This window comes from Aythya ferina (assembly GCF_964211825.1).
Source record: "Aythya ferina genome assembly, chromosome: 25".
In the NCBI taxonomy this organism is placed as follows: Eukaryota; Metazoa; Chordata; class Aves; order Anseriformes; family Anatidae; genus Aythya; species Aythya ferina.
In genome coordinates, this window is record NC_140323.1 from 6388974 (window position 1) to 6410796 (window position 21823).

The 21823-nt window shown below is 47.0% G+C and overlaps 2 long non-coding RNA genes across 2 annotated transcripts in view; one reads left to right on the top strand and one right to left on the bottom strand.

The window, feature by feature from the left end:
- The window catches only part of LOC311423800, a 21699-nt gene extending 1124 nt beyond the window's left edge, over window positions 1-20575 (top strand). Inside the window, exons 2-3 of the long non-coding RNA XR_014685858.1 lie at window positions 17208-17314; window positions 17894-20575. This is a non-coding gene — a long non-coding RNA (uncharacterized lncRNA). The remainder of the gene's footprint in view (window positions 1-17207; window positions 17315-17893) is intronic.
- LOC311423798 lies at window positions 4772-8092 on the bottom strand. The gene is made up of 3 exons (XR_014685857.1): window positions 7311-8092; window positions 6607-7164; window positions 4772-6500 (listed from the first exon to the last, which is right to left on the bottom strand). It is a non-coding gene; the product is annotated as an uncharacterized lncRNA (long non-coding RNA).
- Window positions 20576-21823: the final 1248 nt, after the last annotated feature.

Genomic DNA, 21823 nt, shown 5'->3' on the forward strand with positions numbered 1-21823 from the left:
GTGCCAGGTGAGGCTGCAGGAATTCAGGCCATTTCTGTGACTGTGCGAGCCAGGCCGGGGCTGTGTATGAACGGCCACCACACTGCCACTCCCACAGGAGCCCCGCCATGGAGGAGGCAAAAACCCTGCCAGCAGCCCTGCTTCAGCTCCTCACCATGGTTATTTTTAACAAGCACAGCCTCCAGAAGGTAGGGAGAGAAACAGATGAAAAGATCAAACTTATTTATACTTTAAATTAGAAACAAGCTGTACAAAATATACAAACCCATGGGGGAAAACAGCAATAAATATTTCTGTAGGAGCCGAGTCTGTACTACACATGGAAACAGATCTGAGCAAGCCCAGCCTGCCTTCCCCTTTCTGCTGACAGGTCTGAGAGGGGGTTACAAGCCCCCAGGCAGCAGATGTCATGGAGGTACCCCATTGTCAGCCTCAGCGAGGTGTCTGGCCCAAAGGATGCTCCTGGATGTGGTGTGTGGCCAACCACCAACCACCAGCAGTAGCGCTGCCCTGGTGCTACGTTTTTCACGTTGGCAGCAGGGCAGCAGCTCAGCACGGCTGTTGGAAGACAGCCATATGAAGGGACACTCATCTGCAGGCCATGTCACCCTGCCCTGGCCTTGGACACACATTCCTTGTCACTACCCCCTCAGCTTTAAGCCCCTTTTTTTGAGTCCTGTGCTGTTTACTGCTGAGTGTTGCCCAGGACAAGGGAGCTAGGGCAACAGGCTTCTGGCCTTGCTCCCCCACCATTCCTATGGCAATTAACAATGCTAATCAGCAACATGTTTCCAGCAAAGCATCCCTCCCATTCTACACAGCATCACATGGGACAAAGCAGGAAACTGAGCTCCAGGGCATCTTTAACCCCTGAAGTGCCATTACTCTTTAGAGGATCAGAAAAAATCCTGGAAACAACCGTTCCTATCCAAAACCTAGGCACTGCTGTCTGCAGTTTTCATGATTGTGCAACAGCCATCATCTGCTCCCTGCATACATGTGTGTAGCACTTACAGAGTTTTCTGGCTCATCTCTTTGCTAGGATTTCTGCCAATAAATCACTGTCATCTGGTCGAAGACAAACAAACAGGGCTGCTTTATACCATAAACATTTATTGATTACAAAAGGCTTAAAGCAACAAGGCATAACATCTATAATTGCAACAGTTTACATGGATCTTAGTTGGGGGAAATTCTTTGGAAATCAGTGCCGGCCCTATCAAGAGGGCCATGTACCTTCAGGATGCTGCTGGGAAAAGCCCTTCCCTTAGAACCAGGTGGAGGACTGGTTCCCCCATCAGCTGTAGTGCAGCAACAGACATTAATCCCTCAGCTCTGGGCAGCTCTGGTCCAGCATCACCTGGCTCAAAGAATTTTGGGGGGGTCTAGCCCAATGGCCCAAAGCACTGTGTGGCTGCCTGGCCCTCTTTCTTCCTTGCTGCTTCCACCCAATCCTATCAAATCTAATTAAGTTCTGTCAGGCCAGCAGCTCACTACAGCACCTCCAGCCCTGCAGGCAACCCTGCAGGGGGAGAGGAGGGGGGTTGCACACAGGCACATCACCAAGCCCACAGTTGGTCAAGCAGCCCAGATTGTGTCCCAACCACTTGAGCATGGTTGCAGAGGCATGGGGTCAGTTTGGGTCCAGGACAACCAGTGCTGATAAAAGCCTAGGGGAAGGGACATCTCTGCAGTCTCCCTGTTGCTTTCCTGCAAAGTGCAGCATTAAACACTCCTCCAGGCTGTGGCTTTTCTGTTTAATGCAAGATGTCCACATCCTTCCCCTGTGAGATCCTCTCTGCTTTTTCATCCAATTCTTCCGTTGCATCTGGTCTCAACAAATTTAATTTTATTCCTAAAGGCCATTTAGGAGATTCCCCCGTGCAATGATCTACAGGCTTACCTATAACATCAGCTGCAGTTACTACAAAGCAGAAGAGAAAGCATCACTCTTCATCCTGTGGCCTTCTTGGGGTGGATTTCCAAGCAGTGAGGACACAGCTTCACCTTTCCCACTGCCAGACCAACCCAATGGGGGTACTCCTTCAGACTCCTCCCTGAGCACAGAAAGCCTCCAGACCCTTCATCCCAACCCCCAGCTGGTCCCAGGCATGGGTTCCCTGCCTTGAAACCTTGCCAAACTCCATCTCAAGGAGCCTTTTGGGCTTGGCCTTGTTCCACCCCACCCCTGCCTTATCCCCTGCTTGCCCCACTCAGCGCTGTGTGTCCTCCAGCCTCAACACCTGTGTGTGTTGGAGAGTTCTGCCCTCCCTCATTCTGAATGGGAACCTGCCTCCATTGACAAATCTGGGACAAATTTGCTATTCTTTATTTCTGAGGATCAGAAACCTTTCAGTGCTAACACTGCTACAATAATACCTTAATGCACCATAAATGTATTGTCTCTCTTCCCACAGCAGGGAAAGCACAAAGCTCCAGCTGCTCCACTGGGACAGGATTAACTCACTCACGACAATTCTCATGTTGTTTTGGAAGCATGAGTTCACCTTGACCTACCTCTGCTGCTTGTAGCCATACTCAATCATAATTCTGTGCAAACATTACAGGTGAAGGGTCAACACTGCCAGCTGGGTCACTCATTACTTCCTGGGCAGAGCTGAAACTTTTGCAAATGGGTCTGCAGAGGACCTTCAGCATCAGACAGCTCAGCACCAACTCAACTTCTCAAAATTAACTTGGAGTAACACAAGTTATGTAGCTAAAACAGATGAACGGATGCTATAACCATGCTTTGCTTAGTTTGCTTCAGCCAGGTTTAGTTGCTTGCTCTTGATGTAACCTGCAGCTGGTTCTTCCCTGCCAGCTTATCCCTGATTTAATTACAGTTTTTGCTCTGCAGCTGGGGAGTAAGTCCTACATCGCTACCACTGTCTCCAGAGTGACCAGTCCTGCCATCCCCACCTTTTCTCTCATGCAGACAGGCAGTGGGAATATCCCTGCAGCCTCAGATGCTCCCATCTCACCTCTGTGCCAGGCAAGATCATGGAGCAGACCCTTCTGGAAACTCTGCTAAGGCACATGGAAAGTAAGGAGGTGACTGGTGATGGCCAATGTGGCTTCACTAAGGGCAGATCGTGCCTCACATATCTGGTGGCATTCTATGATGGGGCTGTAGCATCGGTGGATAGCAGAACAGCAGCTGACATCACCTACCTGGACTTGTGCAAAGCACTTGACACTGTCCCCCATAGTATCATTGTCTCTAAAGCTGAGAAATACGGATTTGATGGCAGGACCATTCAGTGGGTAAGGAACTGGCTGGGTGGTCGCACTCAAAGAGTTGCAGTCAACAGCTTGATGTCCAGGTGGAGACCAGTGATGAATTGTGTTCCCCAGCAGTCAGTACTGGGACCGGCGCTGTTTGGCATCTTTGTCAGCGACATGGATAGTGGCATTGAGTGCACCCTTGGCAAGTTTGCTGAGGAGACCGAGCTGCATGGTGTGGTCAACACACTGGAGGGAAGGGATGCCATCCAGAGAGACCTGGACAGGACTGAGAGGTGGGCCTGGGAAAATCTCATGAGGTTCAACAAGGCCAAGCGCAAGGGCCTGCACCTGGGTCGGGGCAATCCCAAGCACAAATACAGCACAAATACACGAGTAGAAAGAGAACATCCTTGAAGAGAAGGCCCTGGGGGTACTGGTGGATGAAAAACTGAACACGAACCAGCAATGGGCGCTTGCAGCCCAAAAAGCCAACTGTACCCTGCACCAAAAGCAGCATGGCAAGCAGGGTGATGGAGGGGATTGTCCCCTCTGCTCTGCTCTCATGAGACCTCACCTGGAGTCCTGCTTTCAGCTTTGGGGCCCCCAGCATAAGAAAGATGTGGACCTGTCAGAACAAGTCCAGAGGAGGGCCACCAAGATGATGAAGGTGCTGGAGCACATCTCCAACAAAGGCTGAGGGCATTTGGGTTGTTCTGCTTGGAGAAGGGGAGGCTCTGGGGAGACCTTACAGCAGCCTTCCAGTGCCTACAAGGGGCTTCAAGAAAGCTGGAGAGGGACTCTTTGTCAGGGGGTGTAAGGATAGGACAAGGACTAATGGCTTAAAGCTAAAATAGAGTAGGTTTAGATTGGGTGTAAGGAGGAAATTCTTTACTATGAGGCTGGTGAGGCATTGGAACAGGTTGGCCAGAGAAGCTGTGGATGCCCCATCCCTGGAAATGTTTAAGGCCAGTTTGGATGGGACTTTGAACAGCCTGGTCTGGTGGAAGGTGTCCCTGCACATGGCATGAGGGTTATAATTAGATGATATTTAAGGTCCCTTCCAAACCAAACCATCCTATGATTCTATGACCCATTCAGGAGAGAAGTGCTGTCATCCCAGTGTACACAGAGGTGGGCTCACAGATGTCTGGCTTCCTTCAAATCAGGCATCCTATCCCATCATTTCCTTGTCAAGCCACAAAAGCACCAAATGAGGGTAACACCTCTGGGTTGACAAATTCTGCCCTACTTGCCTCTGCCAATGCCACCCAGGAGGCAGCAGGAGGCATGGGAAGTGATTCTTGATTTCCCAGAATGAATCTGGTGTTCTAACCATAAAGCATGTGGTCCTTGCTCCTGTCCCTGTCTTAGACTCTGGGTGTCAGTCAGTTATGGAGCAAACCCTTGAATCTCTCCGTGCCTCAGTTTCTCATCTGTATATTAGGAGAATACTTCTCGCCTCCCACTTACAGTCTATTTAAATCCTGCACCAGAAGTCTTTTGCTGAGCTCACAGTTGGAAAAGATGAGAAAGATACAGAAACTTAGGGTAGGGAGCAAAAATCAATGTTTTCTGAATACTGTGGCTTGCTTAAAAGTCAGCACAGGTGAAGAGCATTCCTGCAAGATCCATACAAACCCTTAACAAGGCATTTAGCACCAAGCACAATAGGTTACAAAAACACGAGGTCCTCTCCTACTGCAGCAATCCAGCTAACAAATGCGGCACATCTTTAGAGAACAATCATTACTATTAGTAAATGGGGGAAGAGAAAATCAAACTGCCATCCCAAAATAATCAAGTATGGACAGGAACTTTTTGTTGTTGTTGTTGTTGTTGATGATGATGCTGTGGATTTACCAGGAGTATTGCATTACTTTGCCATCAAAGAACCAGATTTTGTGGCTAAACAAGATCAGCCAAATTACTCTGCATCGCCTTGTTATTTCATGTGGTATCTCCCTCAGCTTTAATGGAGCTCCTGAGCTAAATTCCATCCAATGCTTTGGAGACCAAGGAGTTAAAACTCAGGATAGACTCAGATCTATTTTAATATCCTAAAAATGTGATTACAGGGTGGGATTATGTTGGCCAAACAATGTTAATGCAAATTCCCCTGTAATGAGGATCATGTTCCGGGCCTTCACAATGACAGCAAAATGATATCGTGACTTCTTATGCAGCTCCTGTTGCATGCCATTATTTGGTCATTAAGATATAAGATTACATTGACAAAGAAATTTAACCACAAATCCATGGAGATTGCATGGCAGTGGTGCTGTGTTTTCATTACGGACTTACAAACATCCACACAGGTGCTGGACGGCTGCATTTTGGCACAGTCAGCAGGATGCAAAGCGGCTGCCTGGGGGCTCTTGCATGATGCAGGGAGAGCATCAGCCCTAAATCAGGCAAGAGCTGGGTGCAGAGATGTGACAGCCCCTGTTTGGGGCAGGAGGAGTCATTGCTTGTGCTTTGCTGAATAATTTATTCCAGGCATGTCACTTCTGCTTGGGTTTGGTGACAGTCATCCCATCCAGTGAGCTGGCACAAGGCAGCATTTGCAGACTACTTACACCAAGCAAAGCTGACAGCAGCAAAAACTTTGATATCAGCCCCTCTGACAGCCAAGACCAGCCATCCGTCTCAATGTGGTTGGAGCAGTCTGCCCTAACCCACAGGATTGGTCTCTTTGCAACAATATTCTAAGTGAAATTTTCAGGTGAAATTCAAGACATTCAGGGTGTGTTGCTGCCCAACTCTGTTCAGCTGCACAAACAATTCTGTTCTTAAATAACACCATTTGGTTTGTACAGAAACACTGGAGAATCTACAAGTTGTCGCTATACCACAAAGCATCCTTGTAAAGGCCCAAATGTTTGTTTTTGGAACATGCGCCCTTCACCTTTTTCCCACTGGTTAGTCAGTCATATTCAGAAGAAAAAAAAATGCATTACAGACATTGTCTGATTTTTCCCACTCTGTGTCTGTGGTTGGGATGGGAGCCCACCTTATCCCTCCTGTCCCTGGCACCAGGGACTCCCAGCAATGAGGTCAGTGTGAGCAGAGCAAGGAGGAGACCAGTGGAGGACATGAGCTGTCTCACCAGCACACAGGTTCCCACGATGTCTGCACCACCACCTGGAAAGCAGGCTAGGTCTTTCCAAGTATGTTGTGTCTCTTGGATCTCTTCACCTTTCCCCAGTACTCCTGATTGTGTTGTGACTTTTCATTTGCTAGTTCAGTGAATATTGTGTTGGAGAGAACACAGCCTGGGAACAAATAATGTGGGATGATGCAATAGCATCACAGTGTGTGTGTGTGGGGGGGGGGGGGGGGGGGGGGGAGAGGTTGGGATGTGTACAAATTTCCACTAACCAGGTCTTTGACGTCACTGGGGAAGAGCCATAATTTTGCAAATCTTGTGTGAGGAAGGAGCCAGTACAAGGAACTCAACTTCATGCAAGTGTGGTTCTTGGAGAACCAGGCTGGTCCCTCAGGGCATCCCAGTCCCCTATGGCCAGCAGGACTGGGGAGTCCAGATCCAGACCTACTGAGCTCTGGGTCCCAACCACCCCACGTAGCAGTGGCAGCCCAAAAAGCCAATCCAGAAAGTTCTCTGATTTCCACTAAAATCACACTGAAGATTTTACCAGAGGTAAAATTGCTGGTGGTTACAATGGGGAACACAAAGGGTATGAGAAAGTTGAGAGGAGACAGAAAAAACATTTCATAGCACATCCCTTTCCACCTTCTAACAAACACAGCAGCAAACTCACTGGTGAAATTATTCAGAAGCCATCCAACTTCCATTAGAGTTTGATAAAGTCAGAGAAAGAAATGGGACAGCTGCTGCATACCTGTAAACATAGAGCAGTGTTAGAGGGATGCTCCAGTGGCTGGATCCCCTGGCGACACAGTCCTCAGGCTTTCAATCTCAAAGGAAACAGGTAAAAAGAAAATTAAAACTTGCACACATCACCAGACAAAATATATTACTGCAGCCCTGGCTTCCTGGTTTAAGCTAATTAATGTTTGTACAGTGTTTTGAAACCAAAACAAACAAACAAATGCAAACCAACCTTACATTAATCACTAATACTGTCATCATTCACTTTCTAGCTGGCAGCCTAGGGGAAATTCACTTCTGCCTGAAGGCCCTTCTGTCTGCCTCCCACATCTTCACGGTGAATTTAGCCCATGACCACCAGCGCTGGGAATCAGCTCGTTATGAAAAGCTCTTCCTCAGCTGTAGTGTGTTGTAAAGCTGGATGTTATTTTCTGCATTTGAAAAGGGCTTGCAAGCACAGAACAGTTTTCAAAACCAGGCAGCAAGTTGTTTTTCATTTAGCTGTTACATCTGGATCCTGGTAAATCTGCAAAGCTGACAGCCAGCACTGTGTTCAGGTAAAGCTGGAGCTGCTTACTGCTTCCCAGCCCTTGGGCAAAGGCTACATTCCCAGCTGGGAAAGCCAAACCAGCAGAAATTCAGACCAGAGGAGATTGTGCAGCATCTTGCCAAATGTTCAGGAGAGCTCAATGACCTGAGCTTGGAAGCTCAGCCCTGCAACTTAATTCTTCACAGGTTTCTGCTTCATAGCTACACCGGTTCTTGCCGAGGATTCCCCTCCTTGCAGAGCTCATTTCTGAGAAACTGATAACTCACTCTGAAATTCCCTCCACACCAAGTGTCATTTGCAATGAGGAAGACACTGAAAGCATGAGGGTGGCAGACATGTCACTGTGTTGCAGACAAGCAGGCAGACAAGCCCCTTGTTGGGACCCAGGGGTGTGATGCTGGGAGCTGCGTAATGGGGTAGCACTGTCCTGCCAGATCACCCATGGGTGCCACAGCGGCTGTGTTGATTTTGTTGGCCAGTGGTCTTTTGGCAAGACACAAGCAGGGTTAGTAAAAATGAAAGAGATCTGCTAGCAAATTAACACAAGATTCTCTCAAATGATTTTTCTTAATTAACCTCCAGAGCAAAAGTAAAAACAACTGCTTTTTTCCATTTCTCTAAGCCCCAAATGACAAAGCAACTGACTTGGGATTTTTTTTTTGTTTGCTTGTTTTGTGAGGGGTCTTTTTAGAGTTTCACCATTTGATTTCTTTTCTCTGATATATCAGGAAAACCAGGTCCTTGCTCAGCCTGGGGACACCAGCAGGGTTGATCCACTGTCACCTGTGACAGTAACCCCAGCAACAGCTCAGCAGCCAGCAGAGGCAGGAGAGGATGCTGACTCACTGCCTGCCTTGCTTTCACAGCTCACCCTTAATAAAAGGCATTGCCAGAAGAATCTTGCTATTCCTTCCCTCTCTGTATTCCCCCAGCCCCCTCCCGTTTCCCTTCCCCCCCAGAAAAAAAAAAAAAAAAATCTCAATTATAAATGAGCACGTGAAAAAATATCAGGGCACAGCAAGGCAAGTTCAGTTTCACAAATGAACTCATTTCAGTTCAAAAGGCAGTACCCACCATTAATACACTAAAGTCATTAAAAACAGAAATGACTGCCGAGATGGATGGTTTTGCTGCAAGTCTAAATCACTGAATTATTAACAGCCTACATATAGCAAGAAAAGGGGGGAAACTTGAGAAGACCATCTTAAATAACTTCAGAAATAACGGAAAGTCCCTTTTCTCCTTTTCTTTGACCTCATTTCTTTGTCTGCTGCTTGCCTTCTTTTTTAATGCAAATCTTGCACTTTTTCTTCTGCTTTGTTCCCCTTCTTCTCTTGCAGAAGCACAAAATGAGAACCAGAACAGCTGAGAGAGGAAGTCCGAGACTTCATCCTTTCTCACAGCTTTTCCTCCTGGTGAAGTAATTTTGGATGGAGAGTAATGGAAGTGTATCAGGAAGGGAGGGGACAGGGAGGGAGCCACAGGTCCCCACTGTGATGTGCTCCTGCTGGTGCCTCCATGGGAATAAAGCTCAGTGACACCCCTTGTAGGGAATACCAAATCTTTGAGATGCTTTTGGAATTGCCAAGATTTATTTCTGCTTTTGTAGGATCCAGTCCATCACGAGGAGCATGTCTAGATGCCACCAACTCACTGTGAAACTGCTGGCAACTTCACAGTGTCTGAGCTGGTTCCCCTCTCACTCTGACCCCAACGCATACTACCAGCAGCAATGGCAGACTTCACCATTCACGTGAAGCCTGAGTTTCTAGCCCTTGTACAGAGCAGAGACAGAACAAACCCAGCCCAAGACATTATTATCATCCAAAAGCCTCCTGTGGTGCCTGACAATTCTGGGGAGGGGGAAGAGCAGAGGGTGAGCTCTGACTCACAGCTGGGGAATGCATGAGGGTGGCAAAGCCCAGGCCATAGGGGTACGGAGGCTCTGGGGATTTGGTAGAATGCTGAACACCAGCTCTGCCTCCCCTGTGAGCTCTACCCACACCCTGGGTGGCAGCAAGCTGTGATGCCACAGCCTGTCCCGTCTTCACAGCCACTGCTTTGATGGAACACAATCCTCCTTTCTCCCCAGTTCACTTAGCTGGTGACAATCATAACTTTTAGGGAAACCTCCATAGGAGCCCCTGTGCCCTAAGGCCAGGTTTCTCCAGCATCCACACCAGGGAGCAACGCTGCCGGGAGATCCAGCCACCTTCTCCTGCTTCATGCACGGGGACAAGGTGACAGCACACGTTGCCTACCCCATGCTCTCTGTGGCGGGGTTTCAGCCTGTACTTGTGCATGTCTGTCTGCCCCCTGCTTGACACGGGAGCTTTTAATAGACCCATTATACCAGTGAAGGCAGCGCAAGGCCTCTTTGCAATGCTGAATTGTAAATGGTTTTTAATGAGGATGATTCATGGCAGCTGCTGGCCCCACTGCCAGCCGTTGTGCTGGTGTCTCATCATGAGGGAGCTCGGAAGGAAAGTTTACGGCTCCTGCAACACCCAGCCTTTTGCAGTGTGATGGAGAGACTGAGCAGCATTTCAGTTTGGACCTGAGGCTCATCTGAATCTCCAAAGCAAAGAGATGAAAGGGCTTTTGAGCTCTGAAGTGTGCAGAAACACCCCAAAATATGAAGTGCAAACCCCTCCTTCACCATCTTGCCCAAGGACAGGGAGAAATTCAAAGAGCAGGGATAGGAGGAGCTGCTTGGCCATTTCCAGATGCCTGACCTACAAATGTTTGCCTGTGCTCTGCTTCCAGGGTCAGGGAAGGGCTGAAGGGCTCAACTAAGTGCCCAAATCTGCATCTGGTTTAGTCCATTATTCATTGGTCCACTCAACACAAGACTTTGGGACTGTTTCCAAATGTGACATACAAAATCTCTGGGAATAAGGAGTAAACCCCATGTCCCTCAGGCCTGATTGCCGTACTGGCTGCCAGCCATCACCCTACTTCCTTGTTGCCACAGACATTCTGTAATGACTTGGGGAGATGGTGCCTCAGTCTCCCCACTTGTAAAATGGGCCGCAGCTATCGATGGTCCTTTGTGAAGTGCACTGAAACTTAGGGAAGACATGATGAGGGTGGTGGTGCTTGTTATCCACATGTTGTGGTTTAACCCTGGCAGGCAGCTCAGCACCACCCAGCCACACTCCCATCTCAGCAGGATGGGTGAGAATATTGGGAATGTATGAGTGCAAGAGCTCATGGGTTGAGATGCAGATGGTTTACCAGGTAAAACAAAAGTTGTGTGCACAAGCAAAGCAAGAAATTTCACTGCTTCCATTGGCAGGCAGGTAGTCATCCACTTCGGGAACGCAGGGTTCATCTAGTGTGTTTCTGGGGAAGACAAATGTCATCACTCTGAACGTCCCCCGCTTCCCCCTTCTTTACCCTAGCTGCTATTGCTGAGCACAACACTATGTGTTCTAGGGTGTTCCTTTGGCCAGTTGGGGGTCACCTGTCCTGGCTGCGTCCCCCCCAGCTCCTTGTGTACCCCCAGCTGGTAGGGCAGCATGAGAGGTAGAAAAGTCCTTGCTTGTATGGCTCTGCAACAATGAAACTGTCAGTGCGGTATCACCACTATTTTCATCAAAAATCCTACATACAGCATCATATAAGCCTCTGTGATGAAAATTAACTCTATCCCAGCTAAAACTGTGACACTGCACACATTAATTGCATTTTAGATCCCATTGTGGGTGTGGATGGATTTCAACATTTATTAGAAAAAATAAAAGCTTTCTTGCTGGTCAGTCTGAAGGCTTTCAGAATCTCTCTGATGTGCTGTGGATAATAACCCATTTATTTGATTCATTTTCACTTCTGCTGTCACTCTTTGAGAGCAGCCACACAGACTTTGTGAATGGATGGGAAAAGACGGAGCTGTGATCCTGCCGAAAGCTGCTCCAGTTCTCATTAATGCAAATCCCCACAGGGCAAACTCCCAGCCCTGCACTCATGTGTGAGGAAGCTGAAAACAGCAATAATAATAATAATAATAATAATAATAATAATAATAATAATAATAATAATAAAATAACAGGGTGGATGCTAGAAACTATGAAGTGCCTCCAACAGATTTTGTGTGTGTGTGCACGAAGGTCCCAAAACACAAGTGACAGCAACAGTCGAGGCTTTTGTCAGAGTGAGAGTGCTAGGAATAATTGAATCACTGCCTTGTTACATACAGACCGATTTAGCCCCTCATTATGCATTTGGCAAGTACTTAGCATAACGAATCAATTTAAAATGGCACATAAGACTAAAGTAATTTATAATAAAACTCCAAATCATGATTTCGAGGCAAGACTAAACCTTCCCTGTTTATGCTGAATGGATGGTGAAGCAGGTTGTGATGAGGGTGGGGAGAGTTTGGCACAAGCCTTGAAGACTCTGCCACCACCTTCTGTCCTTTGGTCAGACACTTGGTGTCCATCTAGTGTCCTCTGGCTTTGGACCCTTGTACCCCAATTGGATGGGTGATACCTGTGTTTCAGAGAGTATTTTGTGTCTGGCTCCTTTTACAGCTGAGGGAGGCAAGGCTGATCTGTAATCCTTATTGGGTGGCCCTGGCTGTGCACATCTCCTCTCTTGCTATCCAAAAAACAGCCCTAAATCTAACACAGATTCCTTTCCTGAATTTTCCCCCCATAAATCCCCTTTCTACCATGGCATCTGAGCTTATTGAAGCTCTGCCATCCCTCTCTGTTGAGCAGCAGTACTGCCCTGCCTCCCAAATATTATGCAGTTCAATGAGCTCAAAATGGTGAGATGGGTAAGAGGCATCAGATGTGGGTGAGATGGGAAATCCAAAAGAGTATTGAGATGGAAACAAAGCACATAAACCCATAAAGGCTTTGCCAGCATCTCCATACGTGCAGCACACTACAAGAGGTGCAAAGCAAGGTGGAGCCCAGTGCATGCAGTGCTCGACATAGGCTTTACTCATGCAGTGTGGTGGAGGACTGCAACAGCATGCTCATGAAGCAGCTGTCTGCTAGGGCTTTACCTCCCTGCCTTTTAGGAATTATAAAGCCATGATTAAAAAATACTCCCACTCTTTCATATTTAAATAAGTATAGATTTTCAGGCTAAGGGAAAAAATAATAATAATAATAAAAAAAATACCAGAGACAAGGCTTTGCTCAACTAGATCTGAATAATTCAGGATGACTAATTCAATGTACTGTGGGAAAGTGCCGAAGAGGCACTCTTACCAGGATGCATGCAGACCCTTACTGATACAGCCTGCGACATCCACAGGACAGTTCATCAGGGATTTCTGGGACATTGCTGTTTGCAGTTTTCAGCCTGTTTTCCTCCTGAGTCTCCAAACAGGCTGCTTTGCCCTAACACCATGAGTAAAAGATGAGTTCATGGGGAGTTTGCTGGGCTGGGGCCACCTGTTTCCTCTGATTCCTTAGAAGAGGTCCCAAAAACACACCAGAGCCCCATAGGTTCTCTGCAGGTTGCAGGCAGAGCTGGGAGGGCTGGAAAATCAAATTTGGCTGAAGCACTTGGTGAAGCACCAGTTCTACAGGGATGCTGCTAGTGAATGACAAAAGAAAGTTAGTTCCTAGGCTTACAAAAGGCGGGTATAATCCTTAGTCCCTTTATTACAATGTAAATCACACTGTGAAAAAAAAATAAATATTAAAAAATAACCTCTGATATTCCCACTGTTGCAGAAGCTGACGCAGTACTACCCATATAGCTATTGAATATGTACAATAGCAGCTCCAGTGCTGCTATTTTTTTTTTTTTTTTTGTGATTCTATCATTCTATATGGCTGGGGAACAATTTTAGTTGAAAGACATTTCTGGAAGGATTTGTGCAGGAGCAAGAGTTCATGGTAACTCAAAGCAGTCAAGAATTGTGCAAAAATATTTATGGAAGATTGTTACATGTTGTAAGAAATCAAGCTGCTATTTTTGCTTTCAGTTTACCTATGAATATATATATATATATATTAAATCAATGCTAAAGTCCTTAGGCTTAGGATTTATTCCAGGAAGTGTAGGGATAAAATTACAAAGTTATTTTGTATGGTGTTCAACATATAACAACAAAATATTCTCTCCTTAGTATTATCTCTACTATGCAATAAGCTATATGGGTCATTTCTTACACAATATTCTCAAACCTCTGCCATGCTATGCTGCTGCTGCATGTTGCAGTTAGAACAGAACAACAAATATTTTAGTGCAGAGCATGAAGTTTTGTTGGGATAGACCCTGTAATCTCCAAAGAGCTGTCCCTGAATTCACAGCAGCTTTACCAAATTTTAGCAAAATTAAGGTCCTTGTTTGCCATTAGGACAGTTGGATCCATAGGGATCTATACATCAAATAACCAAAACCAAGTAAGCATCTCCTTATTTGTCCCAAACTATTCCTTTCTTGCTGAAAACTCTCAGGTACCTTTTTTTTTTTTTTTTTTTTTTTTTTTTTTTTGGGCTAAAGGCAACTTTTCCCTCCTTCCTCTGAAATCTGAGACGTTCACTCCAAAAAAATGCATTCATAATAACATTACATAAAATACTTCATGGGAGTCAAAACCAGAAGGAAACATTCTGATTTCATTAAAGTTTGCACACTCTTATAAATTTATGTGAAAAACCACAGTTCACAGGAAATCCCCCCAGAATCTCTAGGAAGACTAGGGAGTTTCTGTGGAAAACTGTAAGCTCAGTTATCCAAGTCAGAGAGGGAGGGAGATGTGTGTGCATGCACACATGTTACCCAAGCAAGATTCCCTCCCCAGGTAATTGGGGCAAGAGGAAGCATGCACAGTAATTAATTGCTCTGCTGACAGTTCTTCATTAGTATTTTGTTGTTTCCTGGGGATCTGCCTTCCCCAGCACTGGGGAGCCCAGGCCCTATGGACATGCACAGCTTATTTGAGGACAATGATGCCAGATGGAGGCCGAGGCTGGGCTCTGAGGATGGGTGCCTCTCCCAAGCGCTGTCACATCCCCTCCTTCCAAGCTGTGCCTATGTAGGATGCGTGGCCTCCAGGGAGGCTCCATTGCTGATGCAGCATTCCTGATGCAGCACAAGGTTTGCAGCGCAACATGTTTATAGGCAGATGTATTATCTGGGCCAAATCCTGCACACGGGGATACCCAACACATCTCTTGCTGACTTCATTAAGCCTCCTGATCTTGCTGAGTGGCACAGGGTCTGTGTCCCCAGCCAGCTGTCCCTGCACATGATCATGGAGCATGGCAAGGGGACAGTGAGGCAGGGGGACACTGCCACACATAGGGGATATCCCTTTCAGCATGACAAAGAGCATGTGTTCCACCAGGCAACCAGGAAAGGCAGGAGGGAAAGGAAGGACTGCAGGAGCACACATCAGCTCCCCATAACATAGGGATTTTGTCTGTTTGTTTGGTTTTTAGTCAAAGGATGAACTGGTCAAGACAAATTTCAGCTCCTGCATTTACCTTGAATTCTACCCAGATCCCAAATCTTGAGAGAAGCCAGGTCCTGGCTGCATAAGGTCAGCCTATAAGTACAGTGATTATAAACTTTACTGAGGAGAATCTACCTTTCCTCCTCCACCACGGCACAGTCGATGTGATCTATCTTGCTGACCTGGTTTCCAGCTGTCCCCCCTCTGGAGCAATGCAGGGAGGTGACACAGTTTGGAGACCCAGCTGTGGCATGCAGTGTATGAGCCAGTACCTTGGGCATCCTGCAAAAGTCATACTGAAATCTAGGAGGGGTGAAAATTTCAGCACTCATCACTGCAGTGATCTCTTCTAAAAAGCTGACTTGCTTTAAAGCACCCAAAAAGAGCTTCACACTATCAAAAATTCCCGTTCCTGGTCAACTATTGCTCAAAAATACCAATAGCTTAAGTCTGGCTATTTTGGGGAAACTTTCCCCAAGCTGTGTCCCCAAAGCACAGAATAAATGCATTCTTAATTGACAAAGAACTTAAGAACATGATCTGGGCTTCCTCACATCTGGTTTGATGTTAGGACAAAACACAGACTTAAAGGGAAGCAGGAAGGCTTCTCCTTGTGTCTCCCTGATAAACACAGAACCATTCCCAAATCAAGCCTGATTTGCGGAGAAGAGCATTAAACCTCATCTTAGTGCAAAACTTCCTGTATGTTTTCCATTCCCCCTTTATTACACATCTGAGCTTATTTGGCTATGTACTGCAGGCACTCCCTTAAGGAGGTCCCTAACAATAGCAGAGGACAGTCCCTGAATTGCAAATTTTAAGGCTGCAGCTCAGAATATCATGGAAATGGGTTATCATTTTAAAGTAAAAGAGATGAGGAGGAGCTTCTCTCTGTCAAGTGTTTTAGCACTTGAAGCTAACATATAGAGTGTTGGGCACACAGCTTAGCTTTTTTTTTTTGAAAAGTGGATTTTGAATGAAAGATGCAATTTTGCTTAGGAAGAAGATTTTATCTCCTCAAGCCAGTCATGGCCCTTGGCATTGCCTTGGAGCCAACATGGCCCTCAACCACAGCAGTCTGAGGTCGAGTTTGTTTCTTGTCTGTTTTTTTTAACACCAGCTGGGCCCAGGTGGTGGAAAGCAGAACTAATGTAGCTGATCGATGCCATTTATTTAATTTCTTTTTGTCTCCTTGTGGGGGTTTTACTCAGGTGGGCAGACGAGCTCCACCACAACAGCTCTTCCCCTCTCCTCAAAGAGGAAGGGCGAGAAAATACAACAAAGAGAACTTGAGGTTTGAGATGAGAAAGGTTTAATTAAAGGGAAAAGGAATGGGGAGAAAAAGAAACCATAGAAACAATAAGTCTGCGCGGAAGCACAGAGAGAAGGAAAAAGATTATTCTCTACTTCCCATCAGTGAGTGATGTTCGGCCACATCCTGGGAAGCAGGGCCTCAAAATGCGTAGTGGTTGTTCAGGAGGAACAGCCCCCTCCCTCAGGAGAGCCCCCCTTTATATTGCTGAGTGTGACATCAGGTGTTATGGAATATCCCTTTGGTTGGTTTAGGTCAGCTGCTCTGGCAATGTCCCCTCCCCACCGCTTGCCCACCCCCAGCCTGCTGGGTCATGGGGGCTTGGAAGGAGTCCTGATGCTATGCCAGCACTATGCAGCATTAGACACAACACTGGAGTGATACCAGTGCTGTTCCAGCTACGAGTGCAGAGCACAGCACAGTGTGGGCTGCTGCAGGGAAAGGTGACTCCATCCCAGACAGACCCAACACACTCCTTCACTTTTGTTTGATGCTGGACCTATTGTTCTGAAACATCCCATGAAGACACTGCAAAGCTCCTGTCAGGAAGTGATCCCGTGCATTTTCAGAGCAGAACAAGCTCAGCAGTGGCTAAATTCTCTCTGGTTCTTGTGTTAATCCCTACTCTCCATTTTCCTTAATAATCTCTGTATTGCTCCATTTATCCTACTCTGCTGACCTCCCGTTACACAGGCTCTCCTATACTTCCTGTCTAGGAAAACCAGGGACTAGGTTTGTGAATTTCTGATCCATGCAGTCAAAGACCAACTGATGTGCTAAAAATCCTGGCTTCACACTCACAATCTCATATGCTCCCTTTTATTTTTCCTTCTTTTCACAGATACCAAGAGTTTGGGGGATGTCCTCGGACACATCCCCACCTGCACCAGGACTCACTCCCAGCCCTGTCTGCAAGATGGGCACCCAGGGGTGGCAATGGGAATAAAGGTGGGACCATCCCCAGGGTGGTCTTCTTACCTCAGATGGACCCAACCACATATGTAGAGAAAATAGGAGGAAAAATGGCTATTTCTAGTAATCACTGCATGGATGGGAAGGTGCACTTTTAGAAGGAAAAAATAGCCAAACATAATGAGTCCATACAGAAAGCCTTCTGCCCTGGGTTATTAGCTCTGCTGGAATACAAATGTTGCAGGACACAGCTCTGCTGAGAGTCAGGCAGTCTGTTGCTGGGGGTGGGGGGGTGGGCTGTGAAGATACCCAGACACCCAGCTTGGTCTCACAGCTGTGCACTCAGACACCTCCTGGTGCACACACCAGCCCTGTCCCCTTCCCAAGGTGACATGCAGAGCCCATAATGACTCCAGTTTTCTGCTCATGTGCCTGTCTGTGACAAGCATGGAGATGTTTTGCAGAGGGCAGAAAAGATCACTGATTTCACCCAGTCTTCCCCCAGCCATCTCTAGCTCCCAAACAGGCTCTTCTAGAATCATACACATTAAAATCAGATGCAAATCTCCCTATCACAGAAATAACCAACTGATACAAGCTTTTGTTCCTTCCTAGGCACAAATGTAATTTGAGGAATGCTCTTCTCTGTGAGAAATGCCTGTTTAACCTCTGTGCTATCTAGAGGTAGTTGAACGCCACGTGTCCATCTGCAGAAGCTGATAGTGAAACACTGAAGGAAGCAGATATGATCTTTCATTTCTTGTCGGTAACCTCACAGCCAGCCTGCTGCCAGCCTGCTCATTTTCTATTGTGCAAGTTACCAGCTGCATCCTTCCAGGTCCTAACAGACCCCTTTAATATCCATTCAGAGCCTGACAATTCTACCAACATCATTAATGAGAAGATTTGGGACAAAATGTTTTTTGCACCTTGGTTTTTGTTCATTTTTTGAGTCACAGCTGGGAGAAGGCAGCTTGTTTTTCACTTTGTAAAGAAAGCTGCTGGAGAATGGTGAGTCTTTGTTCTTCCTGGGATGCTCAGAGAATAGGCTCTTCCAGCATTCAAGTCCTTAGGAGGCCATTCAGACACAAGGCTGTTAGAAAATGGATTACAAAACCCATTCAGCAAGTCAAGATGAAGCAAAGCTGGCACTGTTGATAGCCAGCCCAACTGCTCTCCAGCTCCCCAAACCTGAGACACCTAGGCACTGGCTTGGAGAGAAAACCTTTCTGCAATGTTCAGCAACACAGCTGGAGAGCCCCAACATGGAGATCCCAGATCAAACCTTAGGTCTGTTCCCAGCATCTATGATATATCTTTTATTGGGTTTCCTGACTGTGGCAAAGCCTCCACCCAAGCCCATTTATCTCTTTCCAGATTAACAAACCATCTTGCCAACCCTCTGGCAAGAGATGGATGATGAAGGGCAGCAGACAAGCAAGCCCACCGCCATGTCCTCAGCAGCAAGTCTGTCACTGGGATGAAGATGGAGTATTGAATTACATAAAGTGGCTGCAGTGGCTGTCCCAAGCTCCTGCCAAGGACATCCCAAGGAGAGGCTCTCCCTCCTCCCCATGTCTGGCCATGAGACATGCCCATAACTCCTGGAGAGCCTTCCACAGTGCAGCATGCTTGGCAAGCACCGCATCACCAGCAGTACTTAACATTGCCCCCATCACCATCACAGTAAGGAGGCATCTCTTTACCTTTCAGCAGTCCTGCATGCAATGGGATGATGTCTTCTCCTGTGGGCTGCTGCTGGTAACCCCCACCACAGTAAGAGTGGAGTGTATCTGTTCTTACTCCATACCTAAAAGTCCTCTACCAGACACTGCTGCCCACTGTGTGAGGCCTTGCCCACGGACCTACTGAAATACCATTTTCATTAAAAAAAGTTACAATTAAAAGTGTTAACCCTATTTAGAGATAGGAAATTGAGGCATAAGGTTTCCTCCATCAGCTTCATCTCAGAAATGAGCAGCAGATCTGACCTCAACATCCCTGCCACTGAACCACAGGCACCTCCCAGCCCAGAGAAGCACACACCTACAGCAGCAGCTGTTGGAGTTGAACAGCAGCTCACTTTGGTTGCCTTTGCCCAAGGATGACTGAATCCTCCCCATTTCCATCACTGGGGCTGCAGCAGGATCTATTTCCAATCCAAGAGCCTGGCCAGCATCATCTCCCCAGGTGAGATGTGATGGGGGATGTGTGACACACCAGCACGCCTCTATTTTAAGGTGCTGCTGTGCGACTGTTAGAGAGGTGTTTTTCTTTTTCCAAACCTTCAGCGCTGTAAACATAGCAGCAGGGAGAAGGTGGAGACAGCTGCCTCATCAGAGCACAGCCAGGCGTTCAGCTGCATCTTTGACCCCTTCTGTCCAAGGGAGAACCATCTTCAACTCCTTCCATCATGGAGACCAGCATCTTCAACCCCTCTTATCCTGAGGATCATCATCTTGAATCCCTTTTTATCCCAGAGACCACCATCTTAAGACCCTTCTATCCTGGGGACCACCAACGCAAACCTGCAGGAGCAGATCTCAGTGCCTGGCTCAAAGGTGCCCATGCCTATTTCATCACCTCTGTTTGTCTTTCTGCCACCCCAACTCACACCCAGCCCAGGGCTGAGCTCACTGTGTCCCACCAGCCCTGCCATGAGAAGGTACATTGTGCTGAGTTCCCTCCTGTCAGGCAGTTATTTGTCTGCAAGCATTTGGGAAGGTTATAAATGCAGAAGCAAAAATAGGCAGACAATAACACCACAGTGCTAGAGCTACAGTACATGTTGTTTCAGAAAACTTAAAAATCCTTCAAAACCATACTGGGACTACAGCCCAGTCATGGTTAAGCTGGCTCCGTTAAATATGGTTGTGTTTATTTTTAATATTAATTCTTCTATTAAACTTGCACTGACTGGTGTTTGGGAAGGCAGGAAAGTAAAAAAGGGAACATTGAGCCTTGGAGACAGGCAGGGAGCTCCACTGTTTTCCTTATCCTGATCAAAATAATCCTAAAAACAAGGAAAAGCTTGTCACCCCAGCATCCCACCCTTTCATTTGCAGTGGGATCCACAAACCCTCTGGCAGATCCAGTACAGCTAAGGAGAAAGCCCTATATTTTGTGTCTGATAATGAAGTAAAAGCACATTTATGGGATTAGCTGAGCTAATCTCTGGTAAATGCAGTTTTATTGAACCATGCTGGGAGTCAGAAAACAATCAACCATTAAAAAAAAAAAAAAAAAAAAAAGTGGAGGTGCAGGTATTCAGATCCAGACAGGGAGAGGCTAGGAGAACAGGCAATGATAAACACTAAAATCTAGCAATTAACCCAAAGCTGTGCCTGGAGGAGAGTTTGTGGTAGATGGAAGAAGCTGAGAGAAGACTTCAGGGTCTCTTAGGCCCTGGTTGTGCATTCAGTGCTCAACTATGTGATTCTCATAGAAAAAGAAAATTGGGTCAGAGGGATTCATTTTAGCTTGCACTGGACTTGCAGCCCACTGGAAATACGTTCAGGTGGGGCTGCATTACAGGTGCAAACAATGAGATGCTTCCCCAGATCTTCATGGCACACTTCAATGGGGACCACCAGCAGTGCTCAGTACCCCTGTGGCAGAACTACAGCTAGTGAGCAGGAAGGCAGGTACCTGGCCCACAGACCAGGCACCAAGGATGGCCCTGGCTCCTTACAACACCCTGATCTCTGCTGCACCCCAACCTGTGCTCGCCCCTAAGGAAAGCTGCAGCAAGAGATGCTCCTTCCCCTGCAGCAAGGGATGCTCCTTCCCCTGAAGTGAAGCAAGGGTAACACTGTCCAGTGCAACCATGGCTAGACCATGAACGCAAATCTCCGCTGCAAGCACTGCTGGATGCATTTCAAACCCCAGACAGTGCTTTTGTTTCAAGCCTTCAGGAACCTATTCTCTTGCTTTAACATGACTTGACATTATCTTTCCCAGGTACATCGTCTGTCTGCTCCTCTCTCTTTCTGGTTCCTTGAGCACTGCTAAGCTGTCCACCTAAATCCTCCGCTGCAGCAGGGGCTGCCCAGCTGTTTGGAGAGGGCAGCGATGTACATGGGGCACATGGGGCCTATAGGAAGAAGACCTATGAGATGATGCTTTCTTCCCTTTAATTGCAAGTAGTGGGTCAGACCGTGCTCCCATCCTTCCCTTTGTGTGTTTATACAGCACCTTGCAGAGGGATGCTGTGATTCACAGCTAGCTCCCCCCAAAATCTACTACTATGCAAAATAGAGTGATGAACAGCTGGATGAGATCCTACAATACTCTGATTTTGGTAAAGGGCTGCAGCATGCATGGTGTAGGGCTGCACTGAACAATTCAAAGTGCATGGAGAGCTTGAGACATATGTTGAAGCCAAATGCCTCTCAGTTCCCAGCTCCCACGCCCTTTGCCATGTCCCCTCTCAGCAGCAACAGCCCAGCAAGCCCAGGCTCAGTGTGCCAGATGGAGAGCCTCCAGGCAAGCAAGATGTAATGCACTAAGCAATCCCGCAGAAATCCCAGGCCCAGATCCTCCATC